General features: G+C 38.3%; 1 protein-coding gene and 1 non-coding gene across 3 annotated transcripts in view; both read left to right on the forward strand.

Moving 5' to 3' along the window:
• The window catches only part of BTBD9 (BTB domain containing 9), a 478,407-nt gene that overhangs the window by 147,164 nt on the left and 312,665 nt on the right, over window positions 1-18,578 (forward strand). The gene's annotated exons all lie outside the window — the stretch shown is intronic.
• LOC128595094 (U6 spliceosomal RNA) lies at window positions 1,271-1,376 on the forward strand. The gene has a single exon (XR_008382780.1). It is a non-coding gene; the product is annotated as a U6 spliceosomal RNA (small nuclear RNA).

Genomic DNA, 18,578 nt, shown 5'->3' on the forward strand with positions numbered 1-18,578 from the left:
AAAGAAAGCACTCAATTGATACAGGATTATTATTATGTCTTTTTGTTTTAAAAGATATCCAGCCAGCATTGTTCCTCAGGAACTGATTGTAGTCTTAAATAATACTCAATACTGGAAAATGTTTTCATACTGTACTCTGGAATTTATACTCAGTCTATTGAACCTATAGTCCATTTCTTTTTATTTAATCTTCCTTAGATATAAAAAAAACTAGTGATAACCCTCTGAAGAATAAAAATAAAACACTTCCTCGGTAATTTTAGTTCTTGTTTCATAGGTCTGATTATTGTTAATCCATTAGTTATTATGTCTTTACCCTTTCTGTGGCCTTTTGCCATTGGAGAACAAAGAGCTGAACACAGAATCCTAACCAGTGATTTCATTATCAGCTCATTTACCAATAGAGCAAATATTCACAGAGCACCTACAATACTCTAAACACTGTGCCTGGAGCTGCACATAGATCAGTAAACAAGACTAGGTCCTTGCCTTGTGCAGCTTACATTCTATTAGGAGAAAGAGAAAAATGAGAGGTGAAGAAAATAAATATCATCATTACTGGTAATGTTTGGAGAAATTGGTATGGGGAAATAAGCTAGCAGGTAGTTAAGTTCATGAAAGGGCAGGGGCACATGAATAGGACAGTCACAGGAAGGCCTCTGACAATTGAGCCAAAATTTGAATTATAAGAAGTTGACCATGTGGTAAGCTGAGGGAAGAGTGTTCTGGGCTAGTAAAGAGGAAGAGTAAAGGCTGTGAAGTGGAAACTAGCTTCAGGTGTTTGAAGATCAGAAAGAAGGCCATATGTGTCTGAAATTTGGTGGGTAGATAGTCTATAGAAGACTTCCCTTTGGGGGAAGATATGGGCTGGAAATGAGTACAGACAGGTAGACACATGGTCCTACAGGATCTTGATAATGTGGAATTTATTCTGAGTATGATGGGAAACCATTGGAGGGTTTCAACCAAGTGATGAAATAACTTGGTTTATACCTTTGAAAGATCTCTCTAATATAATCTAGAGTGAGAATGGACTATTAAGGAGGCAGGAAGTCAGGAGGGCAAGGAAAAGTGAACAGCGGAGACTGGGAAGGAGCTGCCAGTGGGGTGGGAAGGAAACAAGGACAGAATTTTCATGAAAGCCCAAAGAAAACAGTCTTTCAATATGGGGTGATGGGTGAGAGATGCTACACAAGACAGATAAGAACAGAAAATTGGTTCATGGATATGGCAACATGGATGTTAGTGGTGACTATTAAGAGCCATTTCAGTGCTTGCTTTGGCAGCACATACACTAATACTGGGATGAACCAGAAAAGATTAGCATGACCCTGTATAAGGATGGCATGCGAATTCGTGAAGCATTCCATATTTTTCTACCCAGAAGAAAAAATATCATTTTATCAGAAAGACATGTGCAGCTCACTTTATAATTGTCAAGATGTGGAAACAACCTAAATGCCCATCAACTCAGGAATGGATTAACAAACTGTGGTATATGTATACCATGGAATACTGTTCAGCAGTAAAAAAGATGGAGATTTTATATCTTTTATATTAATCTGGACAGATAGAAACACATTCTTTTTAGTAAAGAATAACAAGATTGGAAAAGCAAATATCCAGTGTACTCAACACTAACGTAAAGCCAGGAGATAATCTATTTCATGTCCACAGAGGAGAAAAACTCATTTCAAGTTGAGGGTGGGAGAGGAGTGTGGAGTGCTCCCACTCAGTGGGCACAATGTGAGGGTATATGGCACACCTTTTGTGTGTGAGACACAAATGTAAGAGGGACTCTACCTAACAAATGCAAATATTGTGACCTGGTTGTTTATACCCTCACATTAACCTGTAATAAAAATTAAAACTAGAGCCATTTCAGTAGAGTCATGGGAGGAGAGAGCAGAGACCAAGGAAATAGGAGTAGCAATAAATGTAGGAGTTGAAAAGATTATGACTAGGAAGGGAAGCAGAGGCTGGGGGGTGGGGGGTTCAAGGTCAAGCATGATAATAAGTTATGTTTGTATGTGAATTGGAATGATACCCAGGGAGGAAAAAATCCAGTAATGTAGAAGAGTGGACTTTTGTAGGGGCCACGTTCCCAATTATGGGAGAAAAGCTAGGATCCTGAGCTTGAGTAGAAGACTGGCTTTAGGTAGGAATGAGGTTCCTTCTTTCCTTAAAACAGGAGGGAAGGCAGGATATGTGGAATGGCTGTTCATGAGTAGAAAGAATGAGGCAAAAATGGAAGCCTTGCCTTCCTGTTCACATTGGTGCTTGCTGGGCCTTTGTGGGCTGTTGTGGCCTTTGAGCTCTTGTTGCTGTATTGCTGTGCGATGTGTTTTCTTTTCCTCTCCAGGCCATGTATCTCAGATACAGATCTGTTTACATGTCTGTCTCCCCCTCTAAACTGGCATCTCTCTATCTCCAGACATGACTCTGTTTGGCAAGAGCCGAGTTAAAGGGATAACAGCTACCTCAGTACAAAGGACTCATTCACAGCTACAAAACATGCCGTAGAAAGGAATTTGAGAGCATGAACAAAATTAAGTGCTCACCTTACTTAGAATAATTAATATGATTTCTCTTTTTTAAGTTGAATAAATGTTACTGATCAACAGAGTTGAGGAGTAGCTAAAGGTAGGGGGAAATAGGATCACTTCACTACTACCTGGAAGAAGATGGACTTTCTGTAGCTTTTTTTCAGTAGGGATGAGTGCCTGGCATGCTTTGGTGGGAAGCATGGTTCTAGGTTCAGGAGAAATGTGCATGGAAATGCAGATGGTAGTGTGGTCAGCTTGCTTGTGGAGAGCTCAGGGTAGCAGGGTAAGCAGAGCAAGAGTGAATGTTAATGAGAGAGGGCCTAACGCAGACACGTGCTGAAATGAGAATAACTTTGCAGAAAGTTTCAGTTGAGCATGTGTAGCTCTTTCCCAAAGGCTTTTTACTTGGACTAGGAAAAAACAGAACAAAACAAAATAGTTCCTTTCTCCATCAACATTATTACAGCACATCCTAAATGAAACATGACTTTGAGTTACAAGCTGCCCCTGGCAAAGAGGGCAAAGGTTGTAAGAGCATAATCTCAATGTGTGCCTTGAAATTAATGTTCCATGGGCACTCCAGATTTGTGTGACATACTGTAAGTTATATCCAACCCAAATGTTCTTTTAACCACCTGCATTAAGTATCATGAAATGAGTTGCCCTGAAAGGAGCCATCTGAAAAAAGAAGCTTTTATGCCTAAGTCCCTACTGCAAGACCCAAGGTCATTGCTTTTGATCGTGGGAGCTCGCTCTTTCTCCCTTTTACGCTTTTGCCTTTCTCTCTCAGCTTCTAGGTGCTGGCAAATAGTTCTGCCACCCTCTTTGGGGTAGGGTGTAGGGTAGAGTCAGGCACTGGCCCCATTATGTATCCCTCCTTCTCAGAGGTATGTGGTATATCAACTAAAGGTCACACAGAGCTGCTTACCCCACAGCAGGGGGCTCATTAAAATGCTGCCTTTATCTTTCCTCTGGATTTTTCTTTTCAAAACACTTTATTCTGTGGGGCCTCATTTTATTTTACATTAAGCTGACAGCCTAACATCTTACAAGTATCAACTGGGAATACAATTCTGCACTCACTGTGCTGTGCCATCTTGCCAAGTTCTGTCTTTGTTACTCAGCTCTCATTCAGAAAGGAATTAATTTGAATTACATGATGCTGTAGTTGTTCCCTTGAAGAACTCGATTTTTGTATACCCTGGAAAAGTATCTATCTGTGAATGTACTTGAATCTTCCAGATCGTGTGCCATTCTCTCTTTCCCTTTCATGTTAGACCCCTCGTGGTAGAATTAAATCTTTCTGTTCTACTCAGTGGGATATGCTCAGTCCCTACTAAGACATTTTTAGGGGCCCATTGTTTCTGTTTTCACTTCCTTTTACCTGAGAGAAGCTCAGATGGAAAGCATTTTCTGAGTGTAAATATAATGCTCTTTGTTTAGAGAGCACTTTTAAGAGAAGAGAATTTTTACATTGTTGCGGGTACAATGTTTTTGCTTATTTTCCCTGGAGGATTTTGAACAGAGACCACAGTAACACCCATTATCTCTTACTGTCACGCCTGCGTGATGGCTGTTTTCTGTCTACCCACATTATGGTCTGTTCAGGAAGCACCAGTTCTTGGATGGGCACTGGATCTAAATCTGACACTGGAGTCCTCTACTCAAAGGAAGAAAAGATTTAGGTCAAGTAGGGAGTAAAACAGGCAAGTTTTCAGGTTTCTGTTCAAATGGATCTGAGTACGTTTTCATTACTAAAAATAACAAGTTTGGCATTCTGCTGTGTTCTGTACTGAACTACAAGCAAAAATGAGAACTTTGAACTTTTTGCCTTCATGCTATTTTGCATGGAGACAGTCTCAGGAAAAGCTTGATGTTCTACCCATGCTTAATTTAAATGGGAGGCTAGAGCAGAGTGTGTAACCCACCAGTGCTCACATGACAGGAATTTTACCAGTCTCACCTATACTTTCAAAAAGCTCCTAAGCAGACTGCTATATCTGTGGGTCTTCTTCCTTCAATTCCAGGAATGGCAGAAATAAGCTATTAAGGTTATTTCTTAAATGGCCAAATAAGCCATTTATTAAGCTTTGATAAAAGGTGGATACTCTAGTAAGTATTGAATGCATGCTGTCTCTCAACCTGTAAGAGCCTCTACAAAGGAAAGCATTGCTCCCCTTATTTACAGATGGGGAAACTGAGTATCACAAAGCTTTCCCAGAGTCATACAGCCGGTCAGAGCAGGACAGTGATTCAGTACTTCATTTGTCTGGTTCCAAAGACTGTGCTCTTTCCTCTGTTCCAAGTGGTTCTTCTCAAGTAAATCTTAAATGCTATATTGCTTTTTCCTCTTTTATTTCTCTTCTTAGAAGTCTACAGAAAAGAGCATGTATTTAGTGATTTTAGTGCTCCACATAACTTGAGGCTTGGATTCTAAAATGAGAATTCTTGTGGGTTATGTTGATCGAACAGTAATACCAGTGATATCAGTGGGACTTGGTGGCTCTGTTACACAGATGTGGTTCAGGAGGGAAGTGTTTGTTACCTTAGAGAGCAATGGTTCAAGTCTGGGCTTGAATTATAAAATGTTGGCAAGTTTTAAAGAAATGGATTTGTTTTCCTCCAGAGATTTAAAAAAACTTTGCCATTGTACTATTAACTTAATCATTTGTTGTCTGACCAATTTAGGTTTTTACTAAAATTAGGAAACTATTCTTTTTATGCTTCTTTCTCTCTTTCCATTTTCCCCCATATGTACCATATGGATCGTCAGATAAAGTTAAGCAGAAAAGCCAGTGGTGCTCTGTTAGCCAGGGTTTCGATGGTGCCATATGAGGGGGCAGCCGTTCTGTGAGTATTTTGTGTGTGAACTCCTGTCTCTTTACTGTGCTCCACACTGGGTCCTTGTTGGCTTCTGCTCACCAACATATTGTGTATTTGGAAACTCTTATAGCCAGGCCAAAGCCCAGGGAAATCTCCTTTCTTACGGTTTTGGATGTGTTCGTGTAGTTTCCATTTGATAATAATATAGTTTACAGAGAACTTTTCAAGCTCTTTGAGAACTCTTGAGACTCTTATTTCGTCTTTGCCTGCAGCCAAGATAATTGCAGCATTGTCAGTCTGTTTCAGCGGCACCTCTTCAGGTAGCATGTGATGCTATTTGGGATGTTCACACAGACCAAAGGGAACACAACTTGTAGCTCCTCCTGGAGCTATAATTCTGGTTCAAGAAAAATGAAATGGAATTTTAGCTCACAGGACATATCAAGGCAACTTGGTTATTATACACTAGCAGCCTCTGTTGTAATTTCCAAAGTTTCCTCTGATTTTCAGTCTGGTGATTGTTCATTACCTTTTTCAAAGAAAATAGGGTTCCTTAGCCCTTCCCTGTAGTTGCTGAAATAGATTAACACAGAGTTGAAGACAAGTGAAGTAAGTCAGAGTCCTATCAGGAGCCAAGAACCTACCTTTCTCTTCTCCTTTAGTTTTTTATTTTGTCTGCCTATCCACGTTTCTACTCATTGTAGAAAGACCAAAGTTGGTGCTCTAAGGAGAGAGTGAGAAGAAACAGAATCAAATTTAATGATGCAGAAAGGTTCAGAAAAAGGGGTTAGATGAAATGATGAGATTTACCCTTACTGCCAGCCATGTAATTCTCTAAAAAAATGGAAATCAGGATAAAGATAGTCAAAATCATACTAATAGACTATTTTTCAAGTATCTACATGCCCAGAGACAGCTAAAAGACCAGATGATACATGTATATGTGGGTACATTAACATAATACTCAATTCGGTAAAACAGTATTTTAAAGATGACAAAGCACGTGAGAGCAGTGCATAATGCTCACAAATGTATAATCTCCCTTTGCACATGTCTCTCCTCACACATACACACACAAACGGGTAGTGGGATTTGTGAACCTCTGCCCACCTCCTTAGTAGAAGCATTTGAAGAGGAAACTGCGTACTGGCCACACGCTACTTGCTCTTACGCACACACATATGCTTTTGTCTGGCCTCATCCTATGCAGCGTCCCTGTGCAGCAGGAGTAGTCTCATTTTTACAGGTGAAGAATTTGAAAATCAGAGCAGTCACACAGTTAAACAAAAACAAAAAACAAAAGAGTGATAAGGCCAGATTTCAAAAATAGGTTCACTTGACTCCAAAACCTTGTGTGAATTCTCTTTCCACCAAACCACGCTGCCTCACCAGAGAGCCACTGATGTCTTTACTTGACATGTTTATAGCATCTTTGCTCTGAGTCCAGTGAGTAATTCTTAAATGACTCTCAGGTAAGAAGACCTCCTGTGTAGAATTTACAAAAAACAAATATCTCCAGTTAGTATTGCTTTCATCCTCACTTTCTTAACTATAATCAGCATTGATTCTTTCCTATTCCCTGATAACATTAAGTTATGATAGCATTAGGCTGACAGAAAATAAAATCAGCAAATATAGATGCTGCTCAGTAGATCAGTAAAATGTGAGAATTGGCAATAGTTAAAGTAGGTGTTATCTAAAAAGTATGGACATAAATACAAAGCACGGGCATTACAAGCATTTCAGATAAAGATAACTTTGTTTGCTAAACAAGTTTTTTTTTTTTAATGTATAAAGGAAAATACAGTCTTGCTTCTGAGCACTTTGTTATAAACATGATTCTACCCCAGCATGTCCTATTGACAAGACTTTGGTCTTGGCTGGGCACATTGGCTCTCACTTATAATCCTAGCACTCTGGGAGGCTGAGGTGGGTAGATCACTTGAGCTTAGGAGTTCGAGACCAGTCCCAGCAAGATCGAGACCCTGTTTCTATTGAAAAAATAGAAAAAAAAAAAACTAGCTGAGTGTCCTGGTGGGCGCCTGTAGTCCCAGCTGCTCAGGAGGCTGAGGCAAGATGATCTCTTAAGCCTAGGGTTTGAGTCTGCTGTGAACTATGATGCCACAGTACTCAACTCAGGGAGACAAAGTGAGACTCTGTCTCGAAGGAAAAAAAAAAAGTTTGGTCTTATAAATAAGCCAGGTCTACTCAGTTTTATTCAGATGTAACATCTGGCACATAGCACATAGTAGGAATTAGGTAAAGATTAGTTGAAGTGAATCACTCTCCAGTCTCTAATAATATGTCTTTTAACCACAATAGAGCCTCTGAAAGTGGACCACCCAAGGGACTGTAACCAACTGGTCAACATAAGGAGCGAGGTCCACTGGATCCAGTTTATGAAAATTGGGTCAGCTTCAGGAGGTGGTCGTTGTAGGCAGGTGGTAAACTATGGAAGCTCTCCAGCATTTCATTTTGCTTCTGTTCCTACAACATCTGGATTGTTTTACTCTCCTTTGATTTCGACTGTCATCCCCAGTGATTAGAGGAAGAAAGCACAGATTAAGGTTTTTCTCTGTTTCCCCAACTTCTGCCTCAGTGGAATTCATGCCATTTTAGGAGCTCTTCCCTTTTGGGGAAGACATCTGTCTTTGTTGTGCATTCCCTGGGTCCTCAGCCTTTATTAATTATTTTCAAAACTCCACCCTCCCAGGTGTCACCTCCCTTAAGCCTGGATGTCATAGGCAGGGCCCCACATGGTGTTGTTGCTGTTCTCATTTACAGCGCATGTTTTAAAAATCAGGTAACAAAAATTTCTATTTAAAAGGTCCTAAGGGAAAATTAGGTAGAGTAATAACATTTTCATATGATTATTTGCCATGTTGGCATTGAGGCAGAGAAATCTGTTAGAAAAACTGTTTGCTCTTTTCCCATGTGTCCGTGTTGAATAATATGGAGCTGGATATGCTGTCTCTATTCTGAAGCTGTCATGTGTTATAATAACTGGTTTGACACTTATTATCTTTTTTAATGCAAAGAGGAAATTGTCAGAGTTCACAACAATAAAATAGATCCTTTGTTATTTGTATTATTTTCACTCGAAGGTATTTTTTACCTTCTTTGCCTTGATAGAACTGAAGTTTCTGTGATATGGCATGGCATGATGTGAAATGCCAGAATTTGGACAGTATCAGAGCAGAGCAGGATTCAAATGAATCATTACTTGGTATTTTTTAGAACTAATGTTTATAAGCAAAGCTGTCAACTCAAATCATAGCCTAACCTCATAGGATCTTAGTGCTTTATCAGAATAATTATTCATCGGTGGCTTTAATATGTCTTCCTGGAGTTGTTAAATGTGTGCTTTCCACACTGGTTCATAAGCATATACCATAAGCTCTGGCTTCACTAGGCCTGCATTCATTCTGAGGTATAAGGAGGAAAGATGAAACCTCACAAGTACACTGAATTATTCTTTTAATTTTATATCCCTGGGAGGAATTTGTGATCAGATTATTCTGGCCATTGTGCTGTGTTGCCTTGAAAACAATTTTTAAAGTGCCAAAAAGTTCAGCTTAAAAACTGCTTTCATTTACTTTCAGCAGACCTTTGATATTCAATAGTTAGATTATACACAGTGAAAAGTACAATGACGATCCCAAATTCATTTTCTCTAGCCTGCCAAATGGACATTCAGAAAATCAAATGGACATTTCCAAACTTAACTTGCCAGTTAACTCTTCTTTGAAGAGTTAGGGAGAAGGGGTCTTGGAGGGACTGGCCATAGGACAGACTGGGAATAAGACCACTGAAACTAGCGCCATTATATCACCAGGCTCGCCTCCCACAGTCTCCCCTCCCACAGTCTCCCTCAGGGACCCTCAGGGAATCCCTCTCAACCTTTAGGACTTAGGCTTCATTTTAGGGCTTGAGCTAGATCCTCTCTGTTCTCTTGTCTGTCCTAGCCATCTGTGCTTCAAAGTGGGAAGTTTGGCAGCAGCTTTGGGCCATGAAGCAACAGGGGCCCAGGAGATCAGGTCCATGCTGTTCTTCTCAGAACCAAATAGTGGCCCTTATATTGGAATAACATCTTCATTCTGAGCAGTTAACAAATATTAAATGTCTATATAGAACATGCTGTGCTTAGTACTATGGGGCAGGGCAAAATACCAGAAAATACAGTGGATTTGCAGAAATTATGAGAACTAAAAGCACAGGAAGAGATTGAGTCAAGGCGGCTTATGTTGTGTCAGGTGATGCTTCGTGTAGGAATCCTGGCACCAAGGGAGACTTCATAGACCCACAGCTGCAGAGGGCGAGTATGGATGGCACGGGAAACAGAACCAAAGACTGAACAATGATGGGGCGAGCAATGTGGAGCAAGACTGAAGAAGCTCATTCCTTTTGAATGTAACCAATTGTAGGACATTTGGAAAATAGAAAAACATATTGAAAAGGTAAAAATCATCCATAACTTCATAGCCCGGAGATAGTTACTTGTATACTTCAGTGTGTTTCTTTTTGGTCATGTGTATGTGCATGTATTCTTTTCAAATTGAACTTCAGGGCCAGGCCAGGTGGCTCACACCTGTAATCCTAGCACTCAGGGAGGCTGAGGCAGGTGGATGGCTTAAGCTTAGGAGTTTGAGACCAGCTTCAGCAAGAGTAAGACCCTGTCTCTACTAAAAAGAAAAATGTAAAACTAGCCAGCTGTAAAACTAGGTGCATGCCTGTAGTTACCCCAGCTACTTGGGAGGCTGAAGCAAGGGGATTGCTCAAGCCCAAGAATTTGAGGTTTCTATGAGGTATGGTTCCATGGTACTCCAACAGGGCAACGGAGTGAGACTCTGTCTCAAAAAAACCCCAAAGAACAAAATTGAACTTCAGGTCATATTATGTATGTCTTATAGTCCATTTTTTTTCATTTAACATTGTTTTACTTTCTCTCACATTATTAAATATTCCTGGAAAAATTTTTTGAGGACTGTGTACTATTTCATTTGATAGAGGTACCAAAATTTGATTTTTCTTATGTTGAAGCACATAGTAATTGTTTCTGGTTAGCTGTTGTAAATGAGCTGTGATGAATATTATTGTACATAAATCTCTGTTTATTTGTCTGGTTGAGGTTTTAAACAATTATTCTCTACTTCCATATATAATTTAATGTGGCAGTTAAGGAGTTTGAACTTTAAATTTTAGACATTAGATGCCATGACATTTTTATTTTGTGTTGTTGACCAAAAATACGGCTCTGGAAAATAACTTGTATTTCTAAAAGAGATAGAAGGATGCATCTATGCTAGGACAGGTGGAAATATCATGAAGAAAGAGCTGTAAGAACTGATGTTGATATCTATTTATGAGTCATTCATTTTCCCTGGGAAAGAAGATGGCATCAATCAGTTCAGTTCAGGTCACTCTCAATCTTTTTTTTTTTTTTCATCGGATCTTGGTCTGTCACCCAGGCTTGAGTGCATTGGCATGATCTTAGCTGACTGCAGCCTCTGACTCCTGGGCTCATGTGATCCTCCTGCCTTAGCCTCTCAAGTAATGAGTACTACTGACCTGTGCCAGCATACCAGGCTATTAAAAAAAATTGTAGAGATGAGGTGTCTTTCTGTGAGCCAGGCTAGTATGGAACTCCTGGCCTCAAGCAATCTACCACCCTCGACATCCCAAAATGCTGGGATTACAGGTGTAAGCCATCACATCTGGCTGACTCTTCCTACAACTATTGCAGTAGCCTTGTAACTAGTGCCTCTGTTTCCATCTTGCTTCCCTCCATTTTTCTTCCATTATATGGGAGTATGGGATAAAATCCAACTTCTTTATACGACCTGCAAGGTCGCTGTACTGCCTCCAGCCTTACTGACTTTTTTTTGCATATCCTAAAATGTGCTGTGCTATTTCCTACCCTAGAGTTTTTCTACATGTTACCTCGTTTCCTAGAATACTCTTCCCCCAGTTGGCACTTAACTACCTCATGCTTAACTTACCCTCCGTTAACTTACCCTCCGTTTTTACTGCCTGAGAGAAGCCTTTTTGACAACCATTACCCCTTATCTTTTTTTTATTTTTCAAACTGAGGGTACAAATGTTTAGGTTACATTGTTTTTAATTCTATTAAATCCTCTCATACTTTCTTTCATAAAAACCATTCATCACAATTTATAATTGTTCCTTTGTTTGATATATTATCTTTCATACTAGACTGGAATCTCCATGAGGGCAGGAATCACAACTGTCTTGCTTACTTTTACCTACTAATTATCACTGACCTTGTCATATGGAAGTGGTGAAAGACTAGATGGAAGGTGAATAAGACAGATATAGCCCCAGTCTTGATAAAGTTGGTACTCTTACTGAGCTTTCATATTGGAAGTAAAACAAGAGGAGAAATCAGAATCATTGACAAAAATGGTTAGGCTAAGAGATAAGTCACATTAGGATAGAAATGATGAATCCAATTTTAGGCATGTCGGATGTAAGTTGAATAATCCCTTGGAAAAACCCAGCATTCCAGTACTGATCTTTTGGCCTTAATAAAGTAAAGCCCTAACCCAAACCTATTGTTCATTTCTTATTTTAAGATATTATCTATGAATTAGAGATCTCTCTCTCTCTCTTTTGTAATTGAGGCCTTACAGTTTTTCTGTAGAAAGTATATTGCATTTATCCTTCTGAATTACAGATGAATAAATAGAAAGGATAAAGCCATCATTCCATCATTTTATTTTCACTTTGAAGACATAGCATTCTGCCATCTCTGTTTCTGAAGCTCTGAAGCCTCATTGTTCTGTTTGGAGGAGAAACAAAAGTTGGACCTTTTCTTCCTTCTTGTCCTCCCCAGGAAATCTTCATTTCCCTCACTTCCATTATTTTGGAAAAATATCTAAATTACAAATTTAAAGAGCTTCTATAGTGTTTTCACATACTTATCAAGATCCAACCATAGATTCAGACTTGCAATATTAGAATTTGAATATAGTGTTTAAAGTCTTGGTATTTTGCAGAATTGCAAAGATAAATTTAAATTGGAAGCTGATTTTGCCCAAGAAATAATAGCGATATTCTTTGCTCTGAGAAATGTGAGTAATGCAAGAGTAGGCTTGATTATGACTTGAGCAGGATTATAGATCTTAGAAAGGCAAACCTAGATATAAGCTCATTTGTTCATGTTACAGGTTACATGCCTAGCATATTTTTAGAAAATGAATCAAAGTATGAATCAAAATCCTATCTCCTGTAGGTGCCTTTTGTCCTTCTATCTAGAGAAGTTATAAAATTTTATGCCAGAACTAGTTATTTTTTACTTGTTTTCAAGATTTAGGCTACCTTGACGTGTTAGTAAGTGTGGCATAGAGGTCATACTATTCATTTTTAATTACATGAAAGACCAAGGAATTATCTTTTGCTGCTTGGGCGCCTTTCTGTTGAAAGTGCCCAACTCTCCTTTTCTGTAACCCACTCAGTCTGACATAGTTGTACTTGCTGCTTAACGCTCTGCAAAATGTTATTTAAATATTTCTAACTTATTGTTTCATGCTGGGTTTTATGGAACATAAATTTCTATTTAGGCCACTAATTTACAGTAGAGGTTTGTTACTAATATCACTGCAGGCTCCATCCATCTAAAAATATTGCTCATAACCTATCCTAAAAATATGTTATATATTCGCACTGTATGTAAACAGTATTGTGTTTTATTAGTGTGCAGTGCTTTGTCTATGGAAATATTGGTATTGCAGCATATATTTAGAGAGGATAGGAATACAAGTATGGAGGAGAGACTACAGAAAACTGAAATCCCTGCAGGATGGGATTTATGGAATTTTCAAAGCACTTTGCAGAAAATCCACATATAATACCCACATTTTCTATGAAGACAAAGTAGAATCTTCTAGAATGTTGAGAGAGGCTCTCTTTTTTAATGTATTTTCCATATTTCTAATAGGTTTATAGAGGATTGAAATTGCAAATATATTCAGCTGAAAAGAGGTAGTCATTATTGCTTTAATGGCCATATTTTTATATTGAAGAAAAATTTATTAAGTAGACCATAAATAACATAAGTTGGATGTTCTTGTTGGTAATGAAGAAACATAATTCCAAGGAATTACATTTTGTTTTCTTTCACTGGGTGTCCTTGAGCTGGAGGAGATGATTCAGGGGATGGAAGGTTTAAGACTTTGAAAAAGTTTCTTTGGATCATTTTGAGCAACCTTCAGTTACTATAAGCCACATGGACTACTTACCTGTATTCTACTGTGAGCTCTAATCCTGCCCTTCGCTAGTAAAAATGAAGGAAAGAAGTAGATTATTTGCAAATTTATCTTAGTTCTACAAGTTAGTTTTGTTCCTGACATCCTAATGGATTTGATTCCCTGGGTGAAGTGGATCATGCACTGACCTCATTTTCCTCACTTTGACAGAAACATCACTACTTGGTACCACCTGGTGAAGCCCAAGTTGCTATTTGTTGAGCAGTTGAAAAAATTATTTTGCCTCAAAAAAGAAAAACTGATTTATATTGCTAATTCAGCCACCCAGAACTGAGCTTTTATCACTTCTCAAGGATATGTTGATGTTTGATATCCACGTTCATGAATGGAAAATCTTACAACTTAAAAAAAATAATTGTAAAAAATTAAGACCATTGGTTCTGTTCCCCAAATAGTGATGCTGTTGTAAGTTTGCCATCCTGTATTTACATCATTCCCCAGAGTGCCAAAAGCCATCGTGTGTGATAAAGTTTCTTTTACAAACAACACTCAAAGAATATTAATATAGTGAATGAATCTTGTAAAACTGCTGTCTTTTCTAATTTACTACTCTGTTCAATGCCTATTACAGAAGAGGCAGTGAGTCATGTAATCATATATGATTTTCAAGGGCTCTGAGGTAGCACGTTTCAGCTGATACTCACTGGCTCTTTTCTTGGCTTTTTGCACTGAGACAGTGGGTTCCTTATTGTAGCGTGCCACTCATCAGGCTTAACATGGCTCGTCGTGCTGTCATCACCTTGTTCTACATAGGCACACACTCCACCAGTTTTTCTCTTATTGGTTGTTTTACTTAGAAACTTCAAAAATGTTCACATTAAAATGATAAAGCATTTTTGGAAAAGCTAGCTGCTTGATCACTAGGGCAAATGGGATAAAATCTGAGTAATAAAGATTTTCCATAAAGGGTCTTTTCCCTGAGTTGACAATAAAACCAACACTCCCTAATCAACATTTATACCCACAGATAGGGTATTGCGTGCAACTCTACCCCATCTTTGATGCTTGCTTCCATTTTCAAGACCAAGACATCCTTTGATAGCTGAAAATGTTGTGGCTAGGTCTGGGCATGGTAGCTTACACTTGTAATCCTAACACTTTGAGAGGCTGAGGCAGGAGACTTCTTGAGGCCAGGAGTTGAAGACCAGCCTGGCAACATAGCATGACCCCTTTAGCTACAAAAAAAAAAAAATTAGCCAGGCATCTTGGTGTGCTCCTGTAGTACCAGCTACTCAGGAGGCTGAAAGGGGAAGATCGTCTGAGTTGGAAGTTGCAGTGAGCTATGATTATACCACTGTACTCCAGCCTGGGCAGCAGAGCAAGACCCTGTCAAGAAAGAAAAGAAAAAGAAAATCTTGTGGCCAGGATTATGGTTCCTCTTCTATCTAAGCTTGGACAGTCACTTGCTCTCAGTCCTGCCCTGGGCAGAATGATAATGTGAAAATTGGACTGCATTTTGTGGCTAGGCTCTCTACTTTATTTTCTCTCCTCCTATGGATATTTTTTCTGTTCTTATACAAAGGAGAGCAAAGCCTATTTAATGACCACAAAGCATAGTCTGGAGACATCTTAAAGATTACTGGTGACCAAACATATTTATATCTTTAATAAGGAATTGAAATTTACCACCTCACTAAGTCAAATTTTCTTCCCTTTTCTTTCTCTGTTCTTTCTCTTTGGAAATTGTTAGTGTTGGGAGAAACTATTTGGCTATGTAAGATGTTACATTAATATCTTTTGTTTTCTGAGGTAACATTTTATAGTGTTTCCTGCCAGTGATAACATTTTCAGGTAATTCTATATTCTAGTCTATATGGACAATTTTGAATTAAATATTAAAATATTTTGTATGGCTTCCAAGTGTTTCAAGACAGAAAGAGTATATGGCGTATAATTAGTGAAGGTGAGTGTGAAAGTTTATTGAAAGGACAGAAGATGTGGCTGTGGAATAGAGGTGATATATTTTAGGGTGAAAAGTTGGGTAATATTTATACAGTTCAAATTAAAATTACTCAGATGAAGTGATCATATTGCCTGTGTAATGGTCCTCTAATGAAGTCTTCCTTAGAAGACAAAGAGGCTACTGTGCCAGAAATTATGCAGAGTATTTTAAGAGTCCGTTTCTTAAAATACGCTCTTCCCTCTTTCCAAATCCTCAGGTTACACAGTGAAGCAGGTTTCAGGAGACTTTATTTGGATATGAGGAATCTGGAAGCACTATTATAAGTCATTGGAATATGGTAGACTAGCTAATCCTCTGCTTTTGCCTCATTCACAATATTTACTTGTTGGCAATTCATATATTCCTAAAGAGACTTTTTGATGCAACTTTAGATCTTATAAACATATAAATAAGAATAGTAGGACAAACTGATATTTTGTCTCCTTCTTAAGGAATGGAATTATTTTCATGGGCTTTTTTTGTTCTGTTTTGATGCTTATCAAAGTCCCAAATCTATCCTCTTTAGATTATCTCTACCTGTATAGTCAGACAAAGTTAAATATCTTAGAGAGTAAGGCTGAGAGAAGCTTTGCTCAGAGAGAAGTCAAATAAACTTTGAGGGGGGTATAGAAACTATATTTCTACCTCTAAATATCCTTTAATTAGATGGTTTTATATACAAGGCTGTGATCCTTACTTACTTGCTCTTTCACCAGATATTTGAGTGTCTTTTCTGGGCCTATAGTGGTATACTATATATAGCAGAGGATTCAGTCTCTTCTGAGTTGAATTTTAAAGTTCTATCCTAGGGAAACTTGAGAGTTACAGAGGAGAATAAAAGATGACTTCTGCCTTCCAGAGGCTTACAATTTGATAGATGCAAAATAACTCTAATAGAAGAGCGTACACTAAGTGAGATAATGAAGTATAAGACGCTCTGAGGGTCTAGGGAAAGAAGCTCATATTGCAGGGATGATCAAGGAAGGCTTCCTAAAAAATATTTTTAGGGGGCCTTGAACGATGCCCAAGGTTTCTTTAGACAGAAGAGACAGAGAAATGTATTTCTGGCAAGAGTTTTAGGGATAAGAAGGGACATATTTAGCAAGTTGTAAGTGCTTCAGTTTGGCTGAAATACGAGGTGTATATAGGGGGATAGTAGGAAAAAGTTGATGCATAAATTGGGGTCAGAATATAAAGTTTTAAATGTGTTAAGCAAGGGAGGTTGAATTTGCATGATAGCTCATCACGAGAATTGAAAACTGGGGGAGTACCAGATTAGAGCTGTGGTTAGAAAGATATTCTGGGAGTGAGGGATAGAGGGAGAAGGCGGGAGTCAGAAAGCCTAATTAGAACTAATGGCAAAAAGCTAAGGCAGGTCCATTTAAATATATACTGTTTATATGTGCCAGTTATGCCTAAATAAAGCTGCTTAAAGACAAAAGAAAAAAAAAGGCAAGTAAAGGAAAGGTCAGACTTCAAAGGTACTTTGGAAATAGAATCTACAGAGGAGGATGGAGAAGTAGGAGTCAAAGACGACCAAGTCTTTAAGCTTGGGTACTTAATGGAAATGGTGGAGTCAGGATAGAGGCAAAGAAGTCAAGAGGTAGAAGGAGAAAGCTCTTGTGAATTGATGAAACTGAAGTGCCTGCAGGATATCAAAGTGGCTTTGTCCAGGAGGCCCGTCAAAATGGGGCGTAGTGTTGCATGTGCTAGATTACATTTCCACCTCACACAAGGTGAGGCTATGAATATGGAAGAAATCGCATAGCAAATTTGTAGCTCTAATTTCCTGTCATTTAAACTATTCCTAGTATTCTTGGTTAATATCTAAGTTGGTGTTGTGGCCTAATATGGGTAGAATGATTTTTGTGATTTTTCACACTGGCTTTATTACTGAGGTATTTGTGTACAGAGACTGTAATAGAGTATAAATTCAGAAAATGATAAAATAGTTTAATAATTGTTCATGTGAAAGTGACAGCAATCCTCTTTCTTAGGTGTAGAGGGAGAAATTGGAGGGAAAGAAGAGTCTGATGGTTTCTGGAAACCATAGCTAAAAGGAACAAAAATAGAATGAAATTCTTGCCTGTAGCATTCTCTTTTTGTGACTTTGGGAAACTGTCTTAAATTTTTCTAATCTGTAATCCTTTTCTTCCTTGTTTTAATTCAGGGCCACAAATAGGAAAAAGTTGTCATTTGCATTTTTGTTTAATCAACTCTCTTAGAGTCTATTAAAGTGTTCCCTGATTTATTGACTGAAGTTTAGTGGATTTTTTATTATGTTTGGTTGTGCATAGAGGTTTTTGCTGTTATTGCTCTTGAATTTTGGTGTTTTAAATTTCAATAATATAGCTCCTCTAGGCATGACTGGTGTTAACAATTTTTGGTTATCTTAAAAATATGATTGAAAATGCCATATTTTAAAATGAATGGCAGGCATTTATTTCTAGCTCTGTTCATTCAGGGTGACCAGTCTTTCTTTGGGGTCAGTACTACCCTGCTCTACACCTCTGCTTTTGGCTTCCCTACCGTTGGTTTTGTATTGTTAAAATAGTAAGCCATTGATGGATAAAGTACATACTCTACATTATTTTATCCATTTTTGTAGCTGCATTGTACTTATAGAAAAATATTCTGAAATTTTCACTCAAGACCATAAACCAACAAAAACAAAAAATCCACTTTGCCTTCTTTGTAAAGGATAAAGAAGTGGAGCTCAGAGTTTCAATCAACTTTAGAGAGGTTGATATTGCTATAAATTCTATAGCTATTAAGAGAATAATAAGAATTATATGAACAACTTAATGCTAATAAATTAAATAACTTAGTTGTAATAGTCAAATTTATTGAAAGGCAATTACCAGCATGGTGGGTCATGTCTATAATCTTAGCATTCTGGGAGGCCAAGGAGTGTGGATCACCAAGGAGCGTGATACCCTGAGCCAGAGCAGAGACCTTGTCTCTAAAAAAAAAATAGCGGGG

Source organism: Nycticebus coucang, chromosome 9 (genome assembly GCF_027406575.1).
Source record: "Nycticebus coucang isolate mNycCou1 chromosome 9, mNycCou1.pri, whole genome shotgun sequence".
NCBI lineage: Eukaryota > Metazoa > Chordata > Mammalia > Primates > Lorisidae > Nycticebus > Nycticebus coucang.